The following is a 24,899-nucleotide window of genomic DNA, read 5'->3' as shown; positions in this document are numbered from 1 at the left end:
AAGGCTATGAAATCATAAAAGTAATATTTGGAAACAATGAGAGTAATATCTGATGATTAGTTATTTGTTATTTTGAGTAGAAGATAAATGGACTTGTTGAAAAGCCATTTGACTAATGGCTTTTTCTTGGATTTCTGAGTTTTTTATTTATTGCCTTACAAAAAATAATCCTATAATTGATTTGAATATTGGCATAGAAGAGAGAGGCTGTCGAGACTTTGGCCAAAAATATCCCTTAAAAGAGTGTGGATTTATATTTTTTAAACTCCTTGGGCCATGTATGCATTCCACCTGAAAATACATGTCTTTTGCCTGTTCTAGAAATGTAGTCAATCATCGAATATTGAATATCATATTGAACCTTGCCAACAAGTATTTTCTTTTCTTTCCTTCTGAACTCCTATTAGATAATGTTGAACCTTCTCACCACATGCTCCATGGTGCTTAGAATCTCTTTCATTTGTTCCATTTTTTCAGATCTCTGAGCTACTGTCTGGAAAACTGCTCAGATCTCTCAATTGTACCAGTTCTCTCTGCCACCAGGTCCGATCTGCTAATTAGCCTGTAGATTGAGGTTTTAATTTAAATTGTTATATTTTTCATTTTTGCAAATTCAAGTTTGATTTTTCTTTTCTTCACATCTGCTTGTTGTTTTTTTCACAGTGTCTTGTTATTTTCCAATGGGTTCTATCTATCCAAGTTTTGGGGACTATAAATCCTGCTGTTTATTGTGCCTGATAACTCTGACACACATGGATCTTTTTCAAACACATTTTTCAATTTTGACTGAGAATTAAATTTCAACAAAGTTTGTTTTCCAAATATGAATCCTTCATCTTTGCTTGTAGCTATATCTTTCCTGTGTGTGTGTGTGTGTGTGTGTGTGTGTATGTATGTGTGTGCATGAGCATTCCTGTGTTATGTGATTTCCTGTTAAGTGCCTCAAGGATATCATATTAAAAATAATTCATCCAGCTCTCCAAGTAGTTGTTACATGAGAGTTTCTCAATTGGCTTAGTTTGCCAAGTTACCAGAATTGGAAGTCAAATTAGACTATTGTCTTTGCATTTTTCAGTCAATTCTCTTAGTATCAACAGGCATTACTTGGAGACATTCTGTGGACACTTCAATTCTTTAACTTGGCCAGTAAAAATACTTGGTTACAGCATAGTCGTTAAAAAAAACAAGCTTTGGAGTCAGATTGTCCTAAGTTGGAATCCTCGTTCTTTTATTCACTAGCTTGGTAACTGGCCGAGTTATTTAATCTTCCTGATTCTTGGCTTCTTTGTGTGAAGAAAAAAGAAAGATAAAAGATATACCTGATTGAACAGTAGAAATAATATGTATATAAAACACTTAGCATAAAGCTTGGCACATAGTATAAATTCAAGAAATGTTAGCTCTTCTTCTCAACAGAGATGACTTTCTGAGTCATCTTAAGCGTCTGTAAAGTGATAAGCCATCTTTGTTGCACTCTGAGCTAGAGTATATTCCAATTCAATTCAATTAAGCTAAAACTGATTGAGCACCTATTCCATACCACATATTGTGCAAAGTTCCTATTCAGGCTTTTCTACCCACTAACTGGCAAGTTATGCCACCTCCTATGGCCAGAATTTCCTTACAGTAAAGTTAGGATGATTTTTCAGGCCTCTTCTAACTCAAACATTTTATGATTCAATGTACTGTCACAAAAGTGTAATATTCACATTCTATTTACAATGGTCACAGCTATTTCATAAATGGATTTAGGAAGATATAAAAATCCATGTCGTTCCTTTTTGCGTAAGTTCCAAAGACTCAGGCTTGGAAGGAATTGGTGTTGAGAACACAGAGGAGAGGCTGGGGAGCAACTATGCAATTGAGTGATTGCAGAGTGTCCAGTGCAATCTGACAATGACATTTCAAAAGTCCATTCAATGATTCCCATCCATCCTTTATCTCCAGGGAGGTATACTTCTTGTCAGTTTTTGCTTTTCAAGAAGGTATTGCTCAGATTTTTATAAAAAGAATGAGATACGTTTGAATTGTCATGACTGAAAGAGCTCGGATCAACTGGCACTTCACTGTAACAGGAGTTAATTCAAAATAGACATTCATCACCTCTATCACTTTGCTCAAGAGAATTGCAAAGCTACAAAACAGGCTGGCAAAATCCCTACCCAAAGAAACAACTGTTCTGCAACCACTGAATTATTTGCTCATGTTTTATGCATTGAACACAGAAATATAATTCTACTTTCAATATCCCCTGGACTGAAATATGTATTATTTGATTTCAATGTAGCAAACCTAATCTAGAGGCTTCTGACAAGAAGACAAACCTCCCGCAGGCAGAGTTGTCTCTGGTTTCTTTGAAACATTTGTGTTCTTTTTACAGTTGTATGTCTGCACAGCAGAATAATATTTGCTCTCATTCTATTCCCAAGAAAATTTTAATTGTTTTTTTAAGTCTTTCAAGGGAGAAAGTAATAATAATACAGGTAATCAAAACATGAAACAAGGTTCAATTTCACTATCATTCCTCAAGACTGCTCCCAGTGTAATGTGTACCAAGAGGGACTAATTTAGTAGATAAACTCAGCAACTATATTGTGTATTAGAAACATCAAAACAACATTAGTTTGCAAATCACTCCTGAACCTTCATAAAATTGTCTTTAGTAACAGTACATAGACCTTATGGTGGCTTCTTAGAAGACTATGATTTTTGTCTATCCAGATTAAAATACTTCCCTAGTTAGTTGTCAGAGAGAATTAATTTATAATGAGTGTTATATAAAAAAGGTTGAAATAGCTCCTTAGAGAGGACTATTTTATGGATTTGTAACGAGCTCAACAATTCAAGGCCTTTGCTAGTGCATCAGATTTATAATAAAAGGCAAGAGACAGCCTTTTGGTTCCCAGTATTTCTCAGCTTTGATTGGAAACATATTTCTATGCAGGATTCGTTTAACTTTTGCTAGCACTTTTGTTCCTTTCTAAATCAGGGCTACACACAAATTTCATTTTTCTGTGTAAGTTTTCAATTCTGTGTTTAGCAGTGACCAAATTAAACAAGTACAAATCCCTAGTCAGCTACACAAGTGAATCAAAATAGGCAGACTTACCATCAACCCCAGGGTCACATGGTCCCATTCCAAATTTCTGTTCACCTAAGTATGTGTGTGTGTATGTGTGTCTTGGGGGTGGGAAGACAGGAGATAGAAGTATTTCAAGCAGATATAATGACAAACACAAAGGTTTTGGATGCAAAGAAACTAATGGTGTGCTTTAAAAATAGAAAAATTTTAACTAAACTAGAGTAAGGCAAAATACAATTTGGTAAAGGGGCAAAGCAAAGCTGGAAGAAGTAAATTTGCACCAGACTCTGGAGATGTTATATATATATCTAATTTTAGCAAATGGCTATCTATTTCTGCTAAGGATTGAGGGATAGCTATTCTCAGTCACATTTTTGTGATCATTTCCTCTATGGATTATGAAGTATTCATATTCCAGAAAAGCTGATGAGGACCTCTGATGTTTCCTCTATCCTAGCTGCTGCTTCCAATGCTCTCTGGCCTGGGGCTTCCCTCCATCTGAAAGCCAGCAGCATCTCTCCATCCATTATGAGCACTGCAGAGACAACCACATTTTCCATGGATTCCAAAATGCAGGGCTCAGGGGCGAGCATCCCAGAACATATGTGTATCTGAGGTCCTGCCACCCACTATGGCGTAAATATAAGCAGAGTCCTGGTGCCTGCCACTCATGAAACCCACAACTTACCTGTATTTCCAGTTTCACAGGAACCAAGAATTGGTTCTCCCTCTAGGATTGGGTCACATGCCTTTTCTTCTCAAAGTACCCTTTTCTATACTCTCTTAGGTCTTCTAAACAAAGGCATTCAAAGATATCTTTAGTGATATTCTGGAAAAACAAAGGAATTATTAATCTCCACTATTACTAGGGCAAGAAGTCCAAAAGACAGATGCTTGGTTGTCCTTCCAGAATACAAATGGAAGGAATGTTTAGCTTTTCATTCTTTGAGTCTCCTACAGGAGACTTAACATAAGACAAGAAGGTGATATCTAAATGAACTTTTGTGCCACATCGACCATGTTAAGGAGTTTGGACTTTATCTTTATGCCTCTTCTCAGTTGCTTACTGTCAAATGAGATGAGAGGAAGGAGCAAAAACCTTGGCACTAGATCCATCTTTTCCAGGGTCATATATAAGGGCTTCCAGAAAACTCCATTTGGAAGGTAAAGGATGGTCCAAAGGAATGACAAATGGAAATGAGAGCAAGAAGCCTGCATCAGGACCCAAGGCAAAGGAGAAGCAGGATCCAACAGAGGAGGACCAAGCACAGAAAGAAGGGATATAGGGGAAAGGCAACAAGAGGGCAGGTAGACAAGGAGTAGGGAAGAAAAAGGGAGAGTTCCAACCCTTGAAGCTGATGAAGATGCTGGATAAGTTACTTAGGAATAAGCAGGCATTACCTTTCTAACCCAGGTCAGTAAAGACAGAATCCCACCACTTTAGCGCTCCACCCCAAGGTGGGCAAGACCTGGCAGCTCTTTCTATACTTTCTGCTTCAAGGCAAGGATGTTTCTCACATCTAGGAGAGATGCTGAACCTACCTATGTCAAGTGGGGATAATAAACTGTCACCATAGCGTACTCATAAAAATAAGAGATAAGGCATGGAAGCAACCTAAATGTCCATCCACAGATAAATAGATAAGGAATATGTGATACACACACACACATATATATATATATATATATATATATATATATGTATTTATATATAATGGAATATTAGCCATAAAAATAATGAAATAAGGCCATTTGTAGTAACATGAATGGACCTAGAGATTATCATACTAAGTGATGTAAGTCAGACAGAGAAAGACAAATATCATATGTGTGGAATCTAAAATATGATACAAATGAACTTATTTACAAAACTGAAACACATTCACAAACATAGAAAACAAACTTATGGTTACCAAAGGGGAAAGGGGGAGGGAGGGATAAATCAGGAGTTTGGAATTAACAGATACAAACAACTACATATAAAATAGATAAACAACAAGGTTCTACTGTATAGCACAGGAACTATATTCAATGTCTTGTAATAAACTATAGTTGAAAAGATTATGAAAAAGAATATATATATATGTATAGCTGAATCACTTTGCTCTACACCAGAAACTGATACAACATTGTAAATCAACTATACTTCAATAAAAGAAGAGATACTGTGTCTAAACTGCCTAGTAGGCATTTAATAAATGATAATCTTATTTTTGCTGTGTCAGCAACTCTCAAAACCCTGAATACATACACACAGGACCACCTCCAATTGCCACATAAAACACAATTGTCTTTTTCTTGTTTTCTTTATTGTTTTAATAACATGCTCTTCATTTAAATAGATTGGTCAGTAATACATTTCTTCACATTGAATACACTTTTTCTACCAACTTCCACTATGGAGGGCAGGTGTTTCCAGACCCCCACGTTAGCTGCACGAAAATTTTGCATCCAGCTAACCGGAGCATCCAGCTCCACATTCCACACCAGCATGATGAACGATTTTGGGATTTTAAACTCTTCCATGAATGAGTCATGAGTAGATTAAAAAAATAAACTGAGTGGACTGAATTTACTTCCCTTGACACTCAATTCAGTGATCTCCTGTGTGCCTTCTTCTGACCATTTATCTTTTTCAGGGACTAAGAGTTTTCTCGTCTGAGATAATCCTAGTGAAATTAACCAAAGAAGCTTGGAAACAAATTAGGGGAGGGGTGTGTTTCCAACGCCTGCCTCTGTGTGTGTGTCATATGACCTCAATGTGTGCCTTGGCCAGAAAGTGGTTCTCCACTTAGTTTCAGGAGCTGCTGGACCTTGTCACTTTTTTTAAAAAAATATTTTATTTATTTAATTTATTTATTTTTGAGTGCGTCAGGTCTTAGTTGTGGCACACGGGATCTTCATTGCAGCGTGTGGGCTCTTCCTTGCGGTGCGTGGGCTTCTCTAGCTGTGGTGCACAGGCTCCAGAGGGCGTAGGCTCTGTAGTTTGTGGCACGTGGACTCTCTAGTTGAGGCGCATGGGCTCAGTAGTTGCAGCGTGCGGGCTTAGTTGCCCCGCGGCATATGGAATCTTAGTTCCCCAACCAGGGATTGAACCCGCATCCTCTGCATTGGAAGGCAGATTCTTAACCACTGGACCACCAGGGAAGTCACCCGTGTCACTTCTGGGAGTGAATGACCTTTCCTTGCTTTTGTCAACTGCATATTGAGAAAGAACAGAAGTATTTGTTTGGAAGTCCCTCATGTGATCAATAAATAAACACTGTGAATGTTAGTTACAGACACAGAAGGCCTGACAGGAACAATCAGTGACATCTCCCCTGACCACCCTTCTTTAGGCACCCATGGAAGCTTTCACCTCTTTTCACGGCACTTTCAAAGTTGCAACTTTTTTAATGAAAAAAATTTTTTTTCATTTTTTCTGTGAAACATATCATACATACAAAAACAATATATGATAAAAGTACATTTTAAAGGCTAATAATAAGGTGAACATCCTTGAAGTTCACCACCCAGGATGAAGCAAAAGAGCATCGTCATGAACACGACAGTCCCCTGGGTGTCCTGAATGAATGAATCCTCCTCTCTGTCCCTAACAGATGTGACCACTGCCTTGAATTTGTTGTTAATCATTCTTGCTTTATTTTTTTTGAAGGATTGTACATATGAAGGTTCTCTAGGGAAACAGAAACAATAGGATGTATATAAATATGGAAAACGATTTATTATAAGGAATTGGCTCATGTGATTATGGACACTGGCAAGTCACAAGATCTGCAGGATGAGTCGGCGAGCTGGAGGGCGTTGGTGGAGTTCTAGTCCGAGGCTGAAGGCCTGAGACCCAGAGAGCTTTCCTGTCTGAAAGCCAGCAGGCTTGAGACCCAATGTTTCCGTTTGAGTTTGAAGGCAGGAAAAAAGCAAGGATCTCAGTTCAAAGGTCATCAAACAGATAGAATTCCCTCTTACTAGAGGGACAGTCAGCTTTTTTGTTCTAGTCAGGACTTCAACTGACTGGATGAGGCCCACCCACATCCAGCGGGAAGAGAAATCTGCTTTACTCAGTCTATTGATTTAAAGGTTAATCTCATCCAACAAGGTCCTCACAGAAACAGCCAGAATAATGTTTGACCAAAAATCTGGGCACCTCGTGGCCCAGTCTTTTTTTTTTTTTTTTTTTTTAATTTATTTATTTTTGGCTGTGTTGGGTCTTCGTTTCTGTGCGAGGGCTTTCTCTAGTTGCGGCAAGCGGGGGCCACTCTTCAACGCGGTGCGTGTGCCTCTCACTATCACGGCCTCGCTTGTTGCGGAGCACAGGCTCCAGACGCGCAGGCTCAGTAGTTGTGGCTCACGGGCCTAGTTGCTCCGCGGCATGTGGGATCTTCCCAGACCAGGGCTCGAACCCATGTCCCCTGCATTGGCAGGCAGATTCTCAACCACTGCACCACCAGGGAAGCCCTGGCCCAGTCATTTTGACACATAAAATCAGCCACCACAATGGATATACCACATATGAATGTATACCTAAATAGTACGTCTTTAATTTTGTCTCATTTAAAACCTTACATGAACGGAATAATTCCACATGCATTTTTCCTGTGATTTTCTTTTACTAAACATCATGTTTGTTCATAGTTGATTCATGTTTATTCCTGTTTTTTTCCCCACTATTTTATATTCTACTGTCTGACAAACTACAATTTATTTACCCATTCTGTTCTTGATGGATATTTGAATTGTTTGCAGTTTTGTACAATTCTAAAAACAGCTTCTAGGACTATTCTTATGCATGTTTCCTGCTGCTTTTGGTTATGCTATTCAAATCTACTCTATACCTATAGTAGTTAAGATATAGGCCAGTAGTTATGATATAGTAAAGGCCCAACAAGTCTGTGACTTAAACAAGGCAGAAGTATTTCTCTCTCCCAAAACAGTCCGAGCATAAGCAATCCTGGACTGATATGATAGATAACTATTATGCCTACCTGACTATGTCAATGGACACCTCTCATACACATAACACAACCTTTTCTCCCCAAGGACAACAATCCATCCCTGAAATCCCCTCCAGAAGTGTAGGATTGCTGGGAGATGCCATGTTCACTCCATCAGGTCTGGCTCTGCAAGACCCAGCCACCTACAATGAAGGCTATTAATATGCTCACCCTTGTACCTCTCCTACATGGTCATGGAATATCAATAGAATATTGGCAATAAAAAGCTCCTCACCGAGAAGAGGGAACCTTAGTCACACCCAGGAGTCATTCCTCTATGGGAAAATCTAAATGCTACTGGGCATGTGGAGATATACTGTCCTGGCAATGGAGGAAAATTTTTGCTTAGCCCATGTTGCAGTTGTTGTTTCACGTCTGGCAGGAACTCCTTTGTCCTTTGTCCTGTGGCTTTGCCATTAGAAGGAGCTTCCCTACCTCTTACCTGTCCTGTGGCACACTGAAGTGGCTATTAGAATGTGCGCCTCCTCGGTGACCGATGGTATTACAGGCATTTCCTGCTTCTCCAGACTTGGGGCTTGGGATTGCTTTAAGGAGTCAACAAGCACAGATTTTTCAGGCTAGGCTTGTGGGTTCTTTGGCAAAACTCGCTTAGGCTTCTTAGGTTGCTTGCTTCTGGTCAGTTCCATGTTGGAGTTACTACAGCCAAAGACCTTATGCAAAACAGAGCTCTTCAAGCAGTGCACTGGGCATACTGTTTAGCCACAAATAGGTTACAAATACATCCAAGATATTGTTCCCTTTGGGCTCTACTTGGGATGATCACAGCATGCAGTCTGGTCACCACTGGCTATGAGTAGCTTCACTGATGTACCCCTATGGGCTATACAAATATTATATTATATTTTGAGTGCATGAGTGAACACGGTTAGAAAGCACTAATCTTAGCAGTTTTTCAGTTCTGGACTTTTATTAATGATCTCTGTGCTCTGCCAGTCCTGCTCTGCTTCAACTTATTGGTGGCTACCTTGAAGTCATTCAAAATAAAGGAACTGAGAAGGAAGGCTGTGTCAGCATGTGAAAAACCTGCCAAAGTATCTGAGGAGACAGATTTACCAAGTGATTTGCGCAGGCCCCCAGATTTCCAGCCTGCCCTGTCTGCATTCTCAGAGTCTGCATTCTGAGTAGTGCACCTTCCAAGCAAATGTCACCTAGATTCTGTTCCTGTAGCTCCACTTCCAGGGACTAAGTTTGTATTTGTTATGATGTACATGTTGTATTAAAGACCCACAATAGCAGTGATGTAAGCCAGACAGGAGTTTACTTCCCTCTCAAACAGCAGTTATCACAAAAGCAATGCAAGGTGTTTATAGTGTCCAGGGCCCACACTCCTTGTTGCTCTTCCCCTCAACACATGGCCTCCATCTCCCGGGCCATCGCTAGCTCTTACATTCACCTTTCCATTCCAGCCAGTTTCCTTCTAAGGACATGATCCAGACGGTGTACTTACCACTTTCACACTTTTTCCTTTAGCAAGAACTTGGTCATACAACCGCACCTGGGTGTCAGGGAAGTTGGGAAACACAGTCTTTACTCTGGATGCTAAGTAAGTATTTAAAGGAAGGGAAATAACCCCAGATATTGAGGGAAAGTAGCTGTCTCTGCTATAATTCTTATGATTTTTCTCTGATCTAGCAATTACTAAGTATGCTGTTAAAAATCTCCTTTTAAGCTAGTGGATTTGTCAGTTTCTCCTTGGATTCTGTTAAGTTTTGCTGTAAGCTATAATATTAGGAATATACAAAGTTAAACATGTATCTTTCTGGTGAAATTAACCATTTACTAATATGCTGTGATCTTCTTTATCTCTTATAATAACTTGTCAAATTCTATTTTGTCTAAAATTAACTTTTTTATCCCTCCTTCTTGTGGTTTGTATTTGCTTTATATATCTTTTTCTATCATTTTACTTTCAATCATTTTAAGTTCTTTTATTTCTGAAATATTTCTTATAAACAGCATACAGCATAATATTTTATTGATATTCAATCAACTTCTTAGTTCTCTATTACAGTAACTTATTCTTCTAGTGCTCTATGAGCATTTGCATTGTTTCTAGTCTTTTGTTGTTACAAACAGAGCTGCAATTTTTAGCCACTTGCTGATATCAACTTGTATATTTTTTGGCATACCTTTGGGATAGATTCTTAGAAATAGGGCCCATGTGTACAAGGGTAAATGTGTATGTAATTTTACTAGATAGTCTCCTCCATGGGAGTTGGAGCATTTTGTAAGACCATCAGTAGTAAATGAGAATGTCTTTCTTTGGTATTTTTACCAGTTTGGTAGCTGCAAAGTATTATTTCAGTGTATTTTTATTATGACTGAGGTTTATCATCTTGTCCTATGTTAAACAGTCATTTGCATTAATTTTCTCTATGGACTGTCAGCAATACCTTAAATTATGGTTTTGGCCTCCAGCCCCTTGGTCTTCACACTTAAAGCCAAGCCCCAGTATCAGGTGATCGAAGGCTGTAGTAACGGAGTCTCAGAGGATCCTGCTTTCATTTCATTTCATTTGCTCCACCCAGAGCTGGGGATGAGACTGAAGTGATCTCATCTGTGGGATGGAGGTTGGCTGGCTCACTCCTGTATGATTACTCCTTAGGGTCCACCCTCAGCAGGGTTTCTGACCTGATCTTTCTTCCTTAGCTCCTGGTTTGTTTCCTGTCCCCCTCTCACACGTGGCCTGTTGAAAATGAGCCTCAAGGACTCCAAGGACGCAGACCTTCATGCCCATTATAGCTTATTCTAGAAAATGACACCATTTTTATATCAAGCCTATCACATTTTTTTCCTCTTTATCTGCTACTCAGCTGTGGGTTTTTAAAAAAGTGTTTGAGAAACAATTTTATCCATCATTTTGAAGTCTTCTGAGTTGAATTCTCACAAATATACAAATGAATATTTGAGTGACATCTATTCCCTTTGTTATGCGGTCAGGTTCACGAAGACTGGAACCACGGCCTCTCTGTTCACCGCTGGTCTCCCAGGGGCCAACACAGGACTAGACTAGTGGATGCTCCACAATAATTTCTGAATGCATATGAATGAATACGAGCACCGTAAAGACCTTGGAGATGAATGGGACGGTGGAGACCCTAGGGGTGGCATCCAGAAGCGAATTCAAACGCTGGGAACGCAGCTGAGACAGGTCGGCAGCTCTGGAGTGGGGCGTTTGTGCCAAGAATCAGTACTAAACTGACGTGGTGGCTGATGAGGGAATTTGTAAGCAACAGAGATAGACTGAAAAAGTGAATTAGCCACTGTTACTGACTAGAAATAAAATAATAAAGTTACTCCCATTGCCTATTTATTTATGAACTGGAGACAACGTGACAAGGAAGGAAACCGGAATCAGGCATTGTTAAGGGACAAAAGGGACATTGAAAGAAGCACCTCATGAGTGGCTGAACAAGAGGAAATCAAAGAGACCAATGGCCTGCTTCCTGCCAAGGTGGAATAATGAGGGCTGGATGTATAGTCCCCCATCACACACTCTTAAAGAAATAGATAACCAGAAAAACATATGAAAAAATGTTTTTCAGGCAATAGACAACAGACAGTGCAGGGCAGTGGCCTCTGAGAAAGGGGACACAATAAGGAGAGAGCTCTGCTGTTGCCCCAGCTCACTGCTTGGAAAGCGTTTCCAGGCCCCAGTGCAGGAAAGGGAAACCCAGGCAAGTCCTCCAGGTCTCCCTGAGTTGGGGAGATGGAGATGGGAGCTTTTGAAAGCCCAGGCAGCTAGACCAGAGGGAAGTGCACAGAGCAGGCACTCTGGAGATCTGCATACTAACCAGCTCTTACATGTGAAGAAACTAGCTGAGGCCAGGGAATGAACTACGGGCAAAGGAGCAGGTGGGGCCACCCCTGGGGCTCACACAGGCCTGGGACAGCTCCCGTTCCTGCCCAGAAGCAGACAAAGCCTGTAGCCCGTGGAAGCCTGGGCAGAGTACTCAACAGCATATCACCTTCATAGGGGGGCAAAATCAGCCCTACAATAAGGCTCCTCTAATCCCACTTTACAGAGCTTGTAGAAAGAAGCCCTCAAAAAGATCCAAGAATTTCCAAGTAACCTAGCACAAAGTTCCCGGGTATTTTTTAAACTGAAAGAAAACCCAGCACCCAGTAAGGAAAAATTCAAGACATCTGGCATCCAATCAAAAATTATCAGACATACAAAGAAGCAGGAAAATATGATGCACAATGAGTAGAAAAATCAACTTATCAAAACTGACCCCTAAGTAACAAAGATGATAGAATTAGTACCAACTACATTAAAATAGTTATTATGACTATAACTTATATGTTCAAGAAAGTAGAGGAAAACATAAGCATGGTAAGGAGAGCTATGGACGATATTTTTAAAAGACCCAGATTGAACTTCTAGGTATGAACAACACGAAGTCTGAGATGAAAAATACACAGGATGAAATTAAAATATCCTAGATACTAAAGAAGAAAATATCAGTGATTTTAAAGATACAGCAATAGAAACTATCCAAAATGAAACACAAATAGGAAAATATCTGAAAAATAATGAACATCAGTTATAGAACAACTTTATGTATAGCTAATATATGTGTAATTTTGATGGAACTTTTCTATATCTTGATTTTGGTTGTAGTTATATGATTCTATGTGTTTTCAAAACTTGCCAACTGGGGACTTCCCTGGTGGTGCAGTGGTTAAGAATCCACCTGCCAATGCAGGGGACACAGGTTCGATCCCTGGTCCAGGAAGATCCCACATGCTGTGGAGCAACTAAGCCCGTGCACCACAACTACTGAGCCTGTGCTCTAGAGCCCACGAGCCACAACTAGTGAGCCCACGTGCCACAACTACTGAAGCCCGCATGCCTAGAGCCCGTGCTCTGCAACAAGAGAAGCCACTGCAATGAGAAGCCCGCACACCACAACGAAGAGTAGCCCCCGCTCACTGCAACTAGAGGAAGCCCGCACACAGCAACGAAGACCCAACACAGCCAAAAATTAATTAATTAATTAATTAAAAACAAAAAAATCTTGCAAACTGTACACTAAAATTAGGGTGATTTTATGGTATGTAAATGACATCTTAATTTTAAAAAAAACCTGGGGGGAAAGTGACCAGTAGCAAGGAATTGGACCGAGCTGAACTTCTGGTAACATAATCTAGGGGGCGTTTGTGCACTTGGTACATCCTCCTTCATGTTCAGTGTTCAATGTTCACTACCTCAAGGGCAGAAAGACCAAAGTTCCCTATCCTGACTCTACCCTTATTAATAGTAGAAACTTAGACACATTACTTAACCTCTCTGGGACCCAGTTTATTCATCTTGAAAATGGGGATAACATTGATTCACTCACTCATGCATTTAGTCCTGCGTTGAACAATACTTATTGGGTGCTGACAACACACCAGGTACTGTGCTAGACACTGAACAAAAGGGATGCACTGTTTGCCTTCAAGGTGCTTGATGACAAAATCACAGAATAAATGACAGCAACAGAAATACTCAGAAATCATCTGGTCCCACATCAGGAAATCGATGTCCTGAGAGTGAAAATAACTTACTGAAGGGTTTTGAGTTTGTTGGTGGCAGAGCTGTGAGTACAACCCAAGTCTCCTCATGTAAAAATGCAGACCTATTGTTAAAAATATGGTTGATGACAGAAAGTTCTTCTTTGTTTCTTTTTCCCCTAGAAAAAGATATTTCCTCTTTAATCTTGAGATGGAGATTTTAAATCAGTGGGTACTTGTAGAAGCCAGGCTTTTTCAATGATGATGATGATGATGATTTTACCTGGACTGTGTTATCAAAAAAATTTAACCAGTCATCTACATTTTTAAAAGCAGGAAATTACATAAAAGTCGGGATGCTTTGTTTTCCTTAAAGAATTTTATAAGGTCTGGCTGTACTGGTACTGAAATTCACATTCTAATGGAGCAACAGTCATCGAAAAAAAGTACCTGCTTCTCCATGCAGCAGGGGCCTCGGCTCGTCAATGCTGCAGCCCTCACCCAGCCTACTTCTTTTATTTATGTTACCTTCTTGGCCCTTAGGAGACTATAGGTATATACCTTAGATTTTATAAGATTACTTCCTAATGACTGGTTTCAGTTACCACCCAGCACAGATTATATTGGGCATCTCAATCTACCAGCGGTTTTGCCAGGCAGCCATCAACACAAAGTATCAATAATCCGGGCCCCAAGCCAGGCTGTAATAATACTCAGTGGTCAAGGAGTCTCACAGCAATAACTACAGGCTTCTCTGGCCACAGTCCACAGATACAGGATGTGAATCTTTATGTACAAATAAATGCTAAGGGTATTGCTCCTCTGTTTTGATTTATAAATTAATATCTAAAACTTGGATTTTGTTTGCATTTCCAATTCAGGAGTTCATACAGCAAGAGGTAATTTCTTTTGCCCTCTGTTGGCCTCCTCTTTGTGGCTTTGCCTTGGAGTTCATTCTAGTTCCCTAAATCTGCATTACAAGGCAGCCCATAAACACGGAAAGACACCAGTAAGTCAAAGTGACTCTCAAGAACCAGGCTCTTCCTTTATTGGCCCTACAGAAATGTTTAGACATTGTAAAATATATCTGTCCATGTTCTCTGAAGTGCTTTGTAGAAGGATAAACTGGACTGTGCCTTACAGCTGATGTGCTGTTTGGCCAGCCAGCTATCCTCAGTGAGCTTTCAACCCCATCGCTGCAACTAAGTCAAACTGCCGAAGCTCCATGCCAAAGCATGTCCCCACAGCCTCTGGGGTGAATGCCTTCCTGGAAAAGGTACAGCTGAAGTGCCAGAGCAACCTGAACGCCTACGGTTGCATTTTTTTTTTTTTAATTTATTAATTAATTTTATTATTATTATTTTTATTTTTGGCTGTGTTGGGTCTTCGTTTCTGTGTGAGGGCTTTCTCTAGTTGCGGCAAGTGGGGACCACTCTTCATCGCGGTGCGCGGGCCTCTCACTATCGCGGCCTCTCTTGTTGCGGAGCACAGGCTCCAGACGCGCAGGCTCAGTAGCTGTGGCTCACGGGCCCAGCCGCTCCGCGGCATGTGGGATCTTCCCAGACCAGGACTCGAACCCGCGTCCCCCGCACTGGCAGGCAGATTCTCAACCACTGCGCCACCAGGGAAGCCCCCAACGGTTACATTTTAATAGCTGCAGCCCAGAGGGCTGGGGTGACATCTAACTCCCACGTCTAGTCCTGGCCACAGGCTCGATCAGCAGTCTTGGGCTGGCGTGATGCCTTGGGTGAAGGGGAGAGGAAGTGCTTGCTGCATGGCCTTCAATTGTGTTCTGGCTTGAACAGTGATCTCTCAAATTCACATCCACCTGGAAACTTGGATGTACTTAGTTAAGTTAAAATGAAGTCATACTGGATTATGGTGGACTCTTAAATCCAATTGCAGTTGACGAACAACACAGGTTTGAACGTCACAAGTTCCCTTATACATGGATTTCTTTCACTAGACACGTAGTACAATACTACACAATCTGTGGTTGGTTGAACTGATGCAGAACTATGGGTACAGAGGGCCGAGTGTAAAGTTATATGTGGATTTTTAACTGCACAGAGGGTTGGCTCTCCTAACCACCACAATGTTCAAGGGCCAACTATACTGGTGCCCTAATAACAGGAGTGACACAGAGATGCAGAGGAGACGCACACAGACGGGAGAGGGCCACGTGCAGATGGAGACAGAGACTTGAGGGATGCAGCTACAGGCCAGGGACACCAAGGGCTGCTGGCAACCACCGGAAGCTGGGAAGGAGTAGGAAGTCTTCTTCCCCAAAGCTTTCAGAGGGAGCATGGCCCTGTTAGCACCTTGACTTTGGATTTCTAGCCTCCAGAACTTTGGAAGATAAAGTTTCTCTTCCGTGAAGCCAAGTAGTTTGTAATGCCTTTTAAAGCCACCCTGGGCAATGAATACAAATGGAAATGCAAGGCCGCAATCTAAAGGAGAAGGGTTGCTGGTGCTCTCCAGTACTGGGCTGGAGACAAGTTCAGGACAAGATCAGGCCCTTAGAGATAATGGGCTCGTGGCGGAGAGGATGAGGTAGAATCAAGAAAGACTTAGCAACATTCATTAGGACTGTAAGACACAGCACACAATAAGTGACATATAACATTCAAAAGCCGAAAATTTAAGATCAAATATCTGAGATCATGCTTTTCCTTTCATCACCATGGTCTAAATTTGTGGGGAGGATAGTATCTCAGCCCTTATAGCCCATAAGTCCATAAACCCACTTTAAAAAGCTGATAAGGAGGGAGGAAGAAGGGGAGAGGTTAGGAGGAGAAAAAAGAAGTGAGAAAGAAGAGAGTGGCAGAGACGTCTTTTCAAGGAGTGATATGAATGCTTACATAACGTGATTCATGTGGTTCAGTCCCAGAGAAAAGTCGCAGTTAAAAGAACACAGTCCGTGTAATCAGAAGCAATTTAGAAATAACTCAAGTCCTTTATATGTATCTCTTGAACACCAACAAGGGACACACAATATCCTGCAATACTTGTTTAAAGCTCCCATTTTGTTTCTTGCTCTGAACACTGCCCTCACACACCACAGTTGCTTTCCTCAACTTGGGATTCCTCCCAAATCCCTCCGACTCTTCCATTTATGTGCCTCTTTCCATGCTCCTCTTTCCTCTGTTTCCTCCAGATTGTCCCCTACAACAGTCTCAGAATCAGTCTATCAAAGCGGGACCTTCGTAGGGGTGGGAGGTGGAGGGCACTGTGGGGAAGTGGATAGACTGAGAAGGTCAAGCCGTTGTCCTCTTGACTAAGCAAGGCCTCGGGGTCAGACTGGGAACACCCAGCAATGAATGATTTTCACCCCTCAATACTGGGTTGGGGGGGGGGCGGGGGCAGATTATGTTTTGAAACTTTAACCCATACTTTGTTTGCTGCCATATTCTGCTACTCTAGTTCTTCTTTCCCCACAGCCCCCAGTACAGGGTAGAGTTGTTATAGCAGAAATACAAGAAGAAATAAAAAGACAATGCTCAGCTTCTGAGTTTCAAAATATATGTTATAAATTGTGATAGAGACACCAGCTTAGAAGAAAACGTTTTGATCTTTGCCACTGAAAAGTAGACCTCCAAATACATGATGTAATACTGTGTTTAATCCTGTCTCTGAGGTGATAAAGGTCTTCCGGACTTGAGAGGATGGGGCTGGGGGAGTCAAAGGGAAAGCAAAGTAGCAAGACGCTGGCCAACGTGCCCGAGTGCGCCTCCATTTAGGGCTTTCCCTGCGTAGCCTTGGGGCCTGGGGTCAGGTCCCCTCAGCTGGCCTCTGCCTTCAGGAGCACTTCTACTGAGTGGGCACAGAATCACCTTACAGCGGTGGCATCCTATGACAAATGACAAGCTTCCTGTGTTAGTCTTCCCACTTTCTGCCTCAAGGTTGTATCTAATGATGTCAGGAAACCAAAATTATAGGGAATTTAAACCTCCGGGGGCAATGTTCGTCCATTGGGGTGGGACTGGGGAGGCGGGCAGGAGCCAGAGAAGGAACCCCGATGGTTTCTCCTTAAATTCTGCACCCTAAGCATTTCACCCTCCCTCATTCTGGCCATACTTAGCTCTCTCTCTCTCCAGATCCCCATCTTTTCATACCTCGCAGTGGTAAAGGTGCTCCACTGTGATCACCTTCAAGATACTGTACTCTCTCTCATGTTTCCCTGACATTCTGCCCACACCTATGGAAATAAGTAATCTTCAGTATTATTTTGGTGGGACAGCCTGCCCCCATGAACCGCTCTGTGTTCCTATCATTTTTTAAAAGTGCCATTCAAATGATAAACTTTCCCAGTATGTCTTGATCAAGTGAGATGCACTACGGCTGCCCTTCATGATGGAAACCTGATGCTTGTATTGCCTCTAAGTTGTATCCTGAAGAATTTGTATCCTATTGTAGGACAGACAATCACAAAAACAACTGAGCACAGCATCAGTTCAGCAAATTAAGGAATGTTAAATCTCCCAAAATCAAGGTTGTTTTTTCTCTCTATCACAGAGTGTAAGCTTCTGTCTTAATCTTAGGTAAATACTTTTAAAAGCAAGCTATATTTGATTAGGGTGAGAAAAAGGAAGAAAAAATTAACATTAGCCACTGTGGGATCCATTTTCTATACTTCCTCTGATTAGTAAACAGTCCAAGTGATGCCTTCCAAGGATGATTGATTTTAATTTTATTAATAAAGTTTGGGCTATTATTATGTGATTCCTTATGAAGCTTTTTTTTATGGAGAAATAGCACTGTAAAGTTCACAGTCCCTGACTGAGACATCACTCCAAATATGAAACAAGATTAAACTTGACAAGCTACTCACTCACCCAATGTAGTTTGTTATTGTTTTCAAACACATGTAAAAATTATATTGTGGGAATTGCACACAAACATCAATAGAGCAAGTTCCACAATGTGATGATCAGAATAAAGTTAAGGAAAACTTTTTGCTTTCAATCTTAAATATATTGTAAGCAATTTAGAGGGGCCAGATTAGCTATATACATTTTGACTCTTACTGGAAAAAGAAATCTAAATAATGAATGGATTATACACTGAAGTAGTGTAAAGATGATAACACGTAATTGAAAAAGAGATAATCTCTCTGGGCGGCCACTAATCATGTGCACAGCACCGGGTGGGTCCTCCAGTCCTTGGAGGTGAATACAGGTGAATACAGGACAGGGATGGAGCCCAGATCCATCAATCCTACCTCTTTCTTTTGCATCTTCTCCTTCATAATCTCCTTAATAATTGCTTTCCTCAGCTTTCTATGGTTGGTTCTAGCAGTAATGAAATTAGTTAATTTTGATCAGGAATATATCTGAACCCTAGTCTCTCAAGTAGTAGGAACAGAAATTGTCTTGTGATATCCAGCAGATCAGGCTGTAAGCTACATAGAGGGGCTGAATCTCTAAGTGCTGGCAACCGTCCTCAGAGGGCGGGAGTAAAGCTGGCATGAGAGGTGATGAGCGAGAGCCTTGTGACATGATGCTCTGGGTTCCTGTATCATCAGTGACACAAACCCCCAACCCTTGACATTTTGAGAACCAACAATTCTCCTGTTGACCTAAACCATTTTAGTTACTTTTCTATAACTTCCAAGTGGTAGAATCCTGACTATTTCAAAGGAGATCTTAGTTGGAACTTAGCTTATTTACTCAATGATAGAGCTATATCTCAAGTATGTCTGTTGTTCCAAGTACACTATTGAGGCTGTGCGGTTCCATTTCAGGCCCAGTTTTCAGAAAGCTTGTTTCCCCGGGTGCAACAGCAAAGTAGCCTCCAAAATTTGAAATGAAGGTATTCCCTTGAGACCTGAGATAGAAACTCAAAACACAGTGGGCCAACATAGAGAAGAGTTTATATTTGAGATTATCTTCAATATTGAATTGGAGTTAATCCGACTGTAAAGGCAGAAGTAGAAAGATAGATGGAAGGAGAGGTAGGGATGGAATGAGAAGTAGGGAAGTATATTCTAAACTTTAATGTGCACCCAGATCCCTGAAGATCTTATTAAAATGCACAATCTGATTCAGTAGGTCTCGGGTGGGGCCCAAGATTCTGCATTTCTAACACGTTTCCACGTGACACCAACGCTGCTGGTCCCTAAACTACACTTTTGAGTAGTGAGGTCCTTTAGCATACTTCAAAAATTGAAAATAGTCTAAGGAACAGACTAACAATGATGACAACAAAAATAATAATACCTCATTGATGTTATTAGCATATCTAAAGAAAGAATACATCAATCAGGAGGGTAGGGAGGAAAGTCAGAACTAACACAGAGACAAGAGAGAGTCAGAAAAGAAAAAAGTCAGAAAAGCAATGTCTAAAAAAGGACAGTGTCTTGGCAAGAAGAGACCCACTTTGCAGTTAATCCCTGTTGTGAATATAGATGTACCGGGCTCTAAATTTCTAATGACGATGAACTTTTTTATTCTGTATTTGTGTAGCAACCTTTTGAATTTTATTTTCCTCTTTGTATGGTTTTGCCATAGGAAGAAAACGGGCTCTCCAGGTTAAAATGAATAATCTACTCCTCATGCGAGTTATGTTATTCCTTGTAAATTATTAAATTGTCATTATGTTTATAAATAACAGCCTCTGTGAGTTTAGTTTGTGTGACTCAGCAACCCTACCTCCAACTGTATTTGCAGCATCGATGAGTTAGAGTTTCTGATACTCCAACCAAATAAAATAAGTAAAGCTGAGGGTGTTTAAATTATCACATTGAAATGCCACCACTTGAGGTCTATTAGCAACAAGATGTACCTCCTCACCCACATCTGAGATTGTCAGGTACTTTCTTTGAAATTTATCATGTCCTATAAGATAGTGGGTCAGAATACTGATCTTTAATTTGTTAACTGGTGTCATTTTGTGATTTTCTTTGTTTTTAATATAATTATTGTTTTTTTTTACTCATCGAATAAATCCTGATATTGGAAATAGCCTTTCTCCATCTTCCCCATTCTCTCTCTTTTTTTAGAGAGAAAGTCTTTTTATTTATTTATTTATTTATTTATGGCTGTGTTGGGTCTTCGTTTCTGTGCGAGGGCTTTTTCTAGTTGTGGCAAGCGGGGGCCACTCTTCATCGCAATGCGCGGGCCTCTCACTATCACGGCCTCTCTTGTTGCGGAGCACAGGCTCCAGACGCGCAGGCTCAGTAATTGTGGCTCACGGGCCCAGCTGCTCCGCGGCATGTGGGATCTTCCCAGACCAGGGCTCGAACCCGTGTCCCCTGCATTGGCAGGCAGATTCTCAACCACTGCGCCACCAGGGAAGCCCCTCATTCTCTCTTGATGGTCTTGGGGGGCCCATTGCTTTATTTACAATTTGCTTTTCTTTACAGTTTCAGAACATTGTCTTATTCACTATTCCACTGTACTTTATCCCCCAATTATTCTTTTCATTCTTCCTTTTCTATTCTCAACAAAACAGGAGTGTTGTTTGAATACATTTCTACATAACTGGTTGTGTGTATTGTATTAGAAGCCCAGTCAAATTCACCTTTTCCATTAGTAAACCTCATATCAGTATGTCACACACAAATTAGGAACGGCTGGAAATGGATGTATTCACTATGTGAAAAGCAGACGTACTTTGGCTGACGGTCATCACTGAGCTTCTTGGTTTTGTGTCCACATTAATACTATTCTTTTAAACTGAGCTGCCTTGGTGGCATATTGTCAAATCATTCATCAGGGAATACAAAAAGGGGTGGGATGGACTTTAAATCACTCTTGTCTTAGTTGACTATTTAATCCATGCAACAACTAGACCAAATTAGTTTAGATGCCGATGGTATTTTCCTCTATTAATTTATGAAAATACGAGGAGCAAAAATTGGGAAGATGGGTGGAAGAAAAATAATGGTTTGTTATAGAGTCTCTCAAGAGAAAATAAGAAAGGATCAACAATTTATTTTCATCTTTGTAGGATTACTTTTTTTTTACTTTGATTCAGCTCAGCAATTTAATTCCAGGTGTACAGACCTGCCATCATGTGAAACTGTTACTCACTTTTCATCACATGTACACCACTGGGGCATCTGCTGTTGACTTCATTCCTCCCCAAACACTGGAGAAGCTAAACATGAGTTATCTGAATTTTCTGTGTCTCTTAGGAACGAAGCCAAATTTGTATAAAACGTTTCAGACATCTGAATTTCTGTCCATAAACCAAACTTTTGGGCTGCATGTTAAATATGTCATTCTACCTTATTCTACATTTATTCCTCATTTCCTTTTTCTATATGCATGCATAATCCCTTTTAGATTAAGATTTATTCTGGTTTGTGGCATTCTTAATTTAACAGAATATTAATTGTTAAACCTTACTATCTACTAACTGTATCTTTAAAAAGGACATAGAAAAACATTTCATTAAATGACTAAATACATTCCTCATGCTTGTTAAGTTCTCACTAGATCAAACCTTGCTGGAATGCAGACATGATGACTGGAGCTGGAGCAGCCATCTTGGATCATATGAAAGAAAGCAATGGATGGTGAAGCAGCAAGATGACCATGGAGTGAGATACCAGCTCTTGACTACTAAAATTTTAATTGTTTTCTTACACCTCAGTCCTGTCCCTGGGTATCCTCTTTGTGTCCACTGCTCACGTACCTCAAGGTCTATTTCCTTTATACCAGACATCTCCACTTGCTCAGTGCAACCCTCCTTAGCTCTGAAGTGGTAGTTTCCCTGAAGTAAGGCTGAGATTTCCATTTGGTTCCTGATCCTGCAGGGCAAAGTAACACTGTGGTCTCTCCTGCTTTGAAAGTCCCAAGTGGAGAGTGAAACAAAAGCCTCTCTACTCTTGGATTTCCCCTGGTTTTATCTACACTACCTCCCTGCTACAGAACTGAGGCTAAGAGTGGGGACGACAAGATAAACATGTCTCATAACCTGTTTCCCTACCTCCAATTTCTTCTTCTCATAATTCACTGAGACTGCCAGGGACTAGAAGTGTCCCTTTTCCTAACACTGTACCTAGAATTTTCTCTACCCTATAACTTATAAAAGGGTTCCATAATTAAGCCAGCTAGGCCTCAGGTGCTAATGAGAACATGAATTTGGAAAATCCCATTGATCATCTTGCAATGCACTCAGAAAATATTCTAATTTTCTAGAAAAAGGGGAATTCACCTTTCTTATAAAGCACTAAAGCCCACTGTTTTAGTTGGTATAGAGACCCCAGGGCAATAGAACTTGGTTAGAAAGATACACCTGGAAATTTAAAAGAAAGTGATCCAAGTAATATCCTTGGAGCCAAGTTCGGTGCCTAGATGCATGTTTGTTGAATGACTATATGAGAGTGAACCACCAACCACTGTAAGCATGGCGCTGCAGACACAAAGAGCTACAACCCAGGGTCACTCTCTTCAAGAGCTTAGGATCTATTTGGGGAGACAGCTGCTAAATGCCAAATGAGCTAGGCAGTAGGTGCTTTAGAACAGTGCTTCTCAAAATTAACGTTCATATAAATCTCCTGGGGTTCTTTTAAATGGCAGCATCTGATTCAGTAGATCTGGGGTGGGGCCAGAGAATGTGTACTTCGAACAAGCTTCCACATGATGCTGATGCTGTGAGCACATGGACCTCGTTTTGGGAAACAAAGTTAAGGAGGGTCAGGGAAAGAGAGGCTTCCCAGAGAAAGGGGATTGAGCTGAGCCCTAAAGAGTAAATACAATAGAGAGAAGCAGAGGACATACGGAGAGAGAGGGGGAGGGGGAGAGGGAGAATGAAAGAGGCAGCCCAGGTAGGAGTGATGTTGTGAACCAGTGTTTGGAGGTAGGAATGTCTCCAACATGCCTAAGGGCTGGTGAGCAGATTAATGGAGAAAAGGGTTGGTGATGGGACTAGGAGAGAAGGTGGGAAAATAGAAACCAGATTCGGAACAACTCATGCATTGGGTGAATGTCACAAGCTGGCTCTGCCAGCAATGTCATCAGATTGAAGGCTATCAGTACGTTTTGAGGCCTTAGCAACATCTGGACAAAGAATGTATTGACCCGACACAGACAGAATCCATACCAGAAAACCTAGTTATTAACAACTTCCTCCTCAGCCAAGCTAAGGAGGCAGCGTTCCAGTAGTCCCATAAATGAAAAGGAAACAAGGCCTGCTATGGTTCTTCAGCACTGACCAGCCTTTCCCACTCCCAGGTGACCACAGGGCTTCAATAAATTACTTGCATCTTGAAGTCATAGTGATAGCCAGCCCCATAAATCCATTCCCGGTGCTTCAACGTATCTCTTCACTTGAAACACAGAGAAGACAGACAGGAGGGGATGGGAGGAGAGCCTGGAGTAGAGTTCTCTGTAGGGAAATACAATACTGAACTTGAAAATCTAAATTCAGGCCATTTTGATCAAAACACAGGAAGCACGAGCAATTATTCTTACCCAGTCTTTTCCACTAATAGATGGCAGGCAGCTGGCCATGGGGCTGTCGTAGGGAGTCAGGTAGTTTTATTTTTAGCTCAGCACAGAAGGGGAAAAGATCCAACCTGTTTACACCAGAGAGGCTGTGCTTGCAAAGCCCTGGGAACGGCTGCCCTGCATTGGTGGCATTAGCTACCTCTCACACATGTAGGTAAGATGACGGAGGTCTTCACCTGCTCCCGCCTTTACCACTGATGAGGACTGGAGAGCACATTGTTTCTGTTTGGTGCAGCTGAAAGTCAACATTACCTACCAGCATGAAATCTGGCTGCCAAGATGTGCTGTCTAAAACAATCCTCGTTACTAGTCTGTTGAAAAATCTGAATATCCAAGAATTTCTCTTTTCTATTTTTATGTCCCTTTTGTACGTTTCCAAGTACCCTCCCCAGCTTCATTCCCTTTGGGTATCCTCTACCCTCCTCTTACTGCTTTTCCTTTGTTGTAGAGAAAATAAATCAATAGTATAGGAAACTAGATGTGCTGCTACCTCCAGGTGGAAAAGTTTGGTTTGCAGTCTAGGCTCTGCCTTTACCAGCTTTAGATCTTGGGCTTTGACATTAAAGCTGTGCTTTTTGGTACTTAGGACTCACATGTGGTTCATGGGTCCCCTCTGCCACTACACCACTGTCAATACCACTCAGAAGAGGGCATCCTTGGCAAGTCACATCCTTCCCTTGCCCTTCCAGCAGCTGCACTGGATAGTAGTGTTATTTGGGAGAGTACAAAAGAAGCAGCGATGGGCAGCGGAGGTGTGCACTCCTCAAACTGGCACCTAAAGGTAGTCAGGATGGGCAACTGCCCACCCAATGCAATCAAAGGTCCTCAGAGGGCTTCCAAATGCCTCCC

Source organism: Balaenoptera acutorostrata, chromosome 6 (genome assembly GCF_949987535.1).
Source record: "Balaenoptera acutorostrata chromosome 6, mBalAcu1.1, whole genome shotgun sequence".
In the NCBI taxonomy this organism is placed as follows: Eukaryota; Metazoa; Chordata; class Mammalia; order Artiodactyla; family Balaenopteridae; genus Balaenoptera; species Balaenoptera acutorostrata.
The sequence above is the reverse complement of the archived record's forward strand: the minus strand, read 5'-3'. Positions refer to the sequence as shown.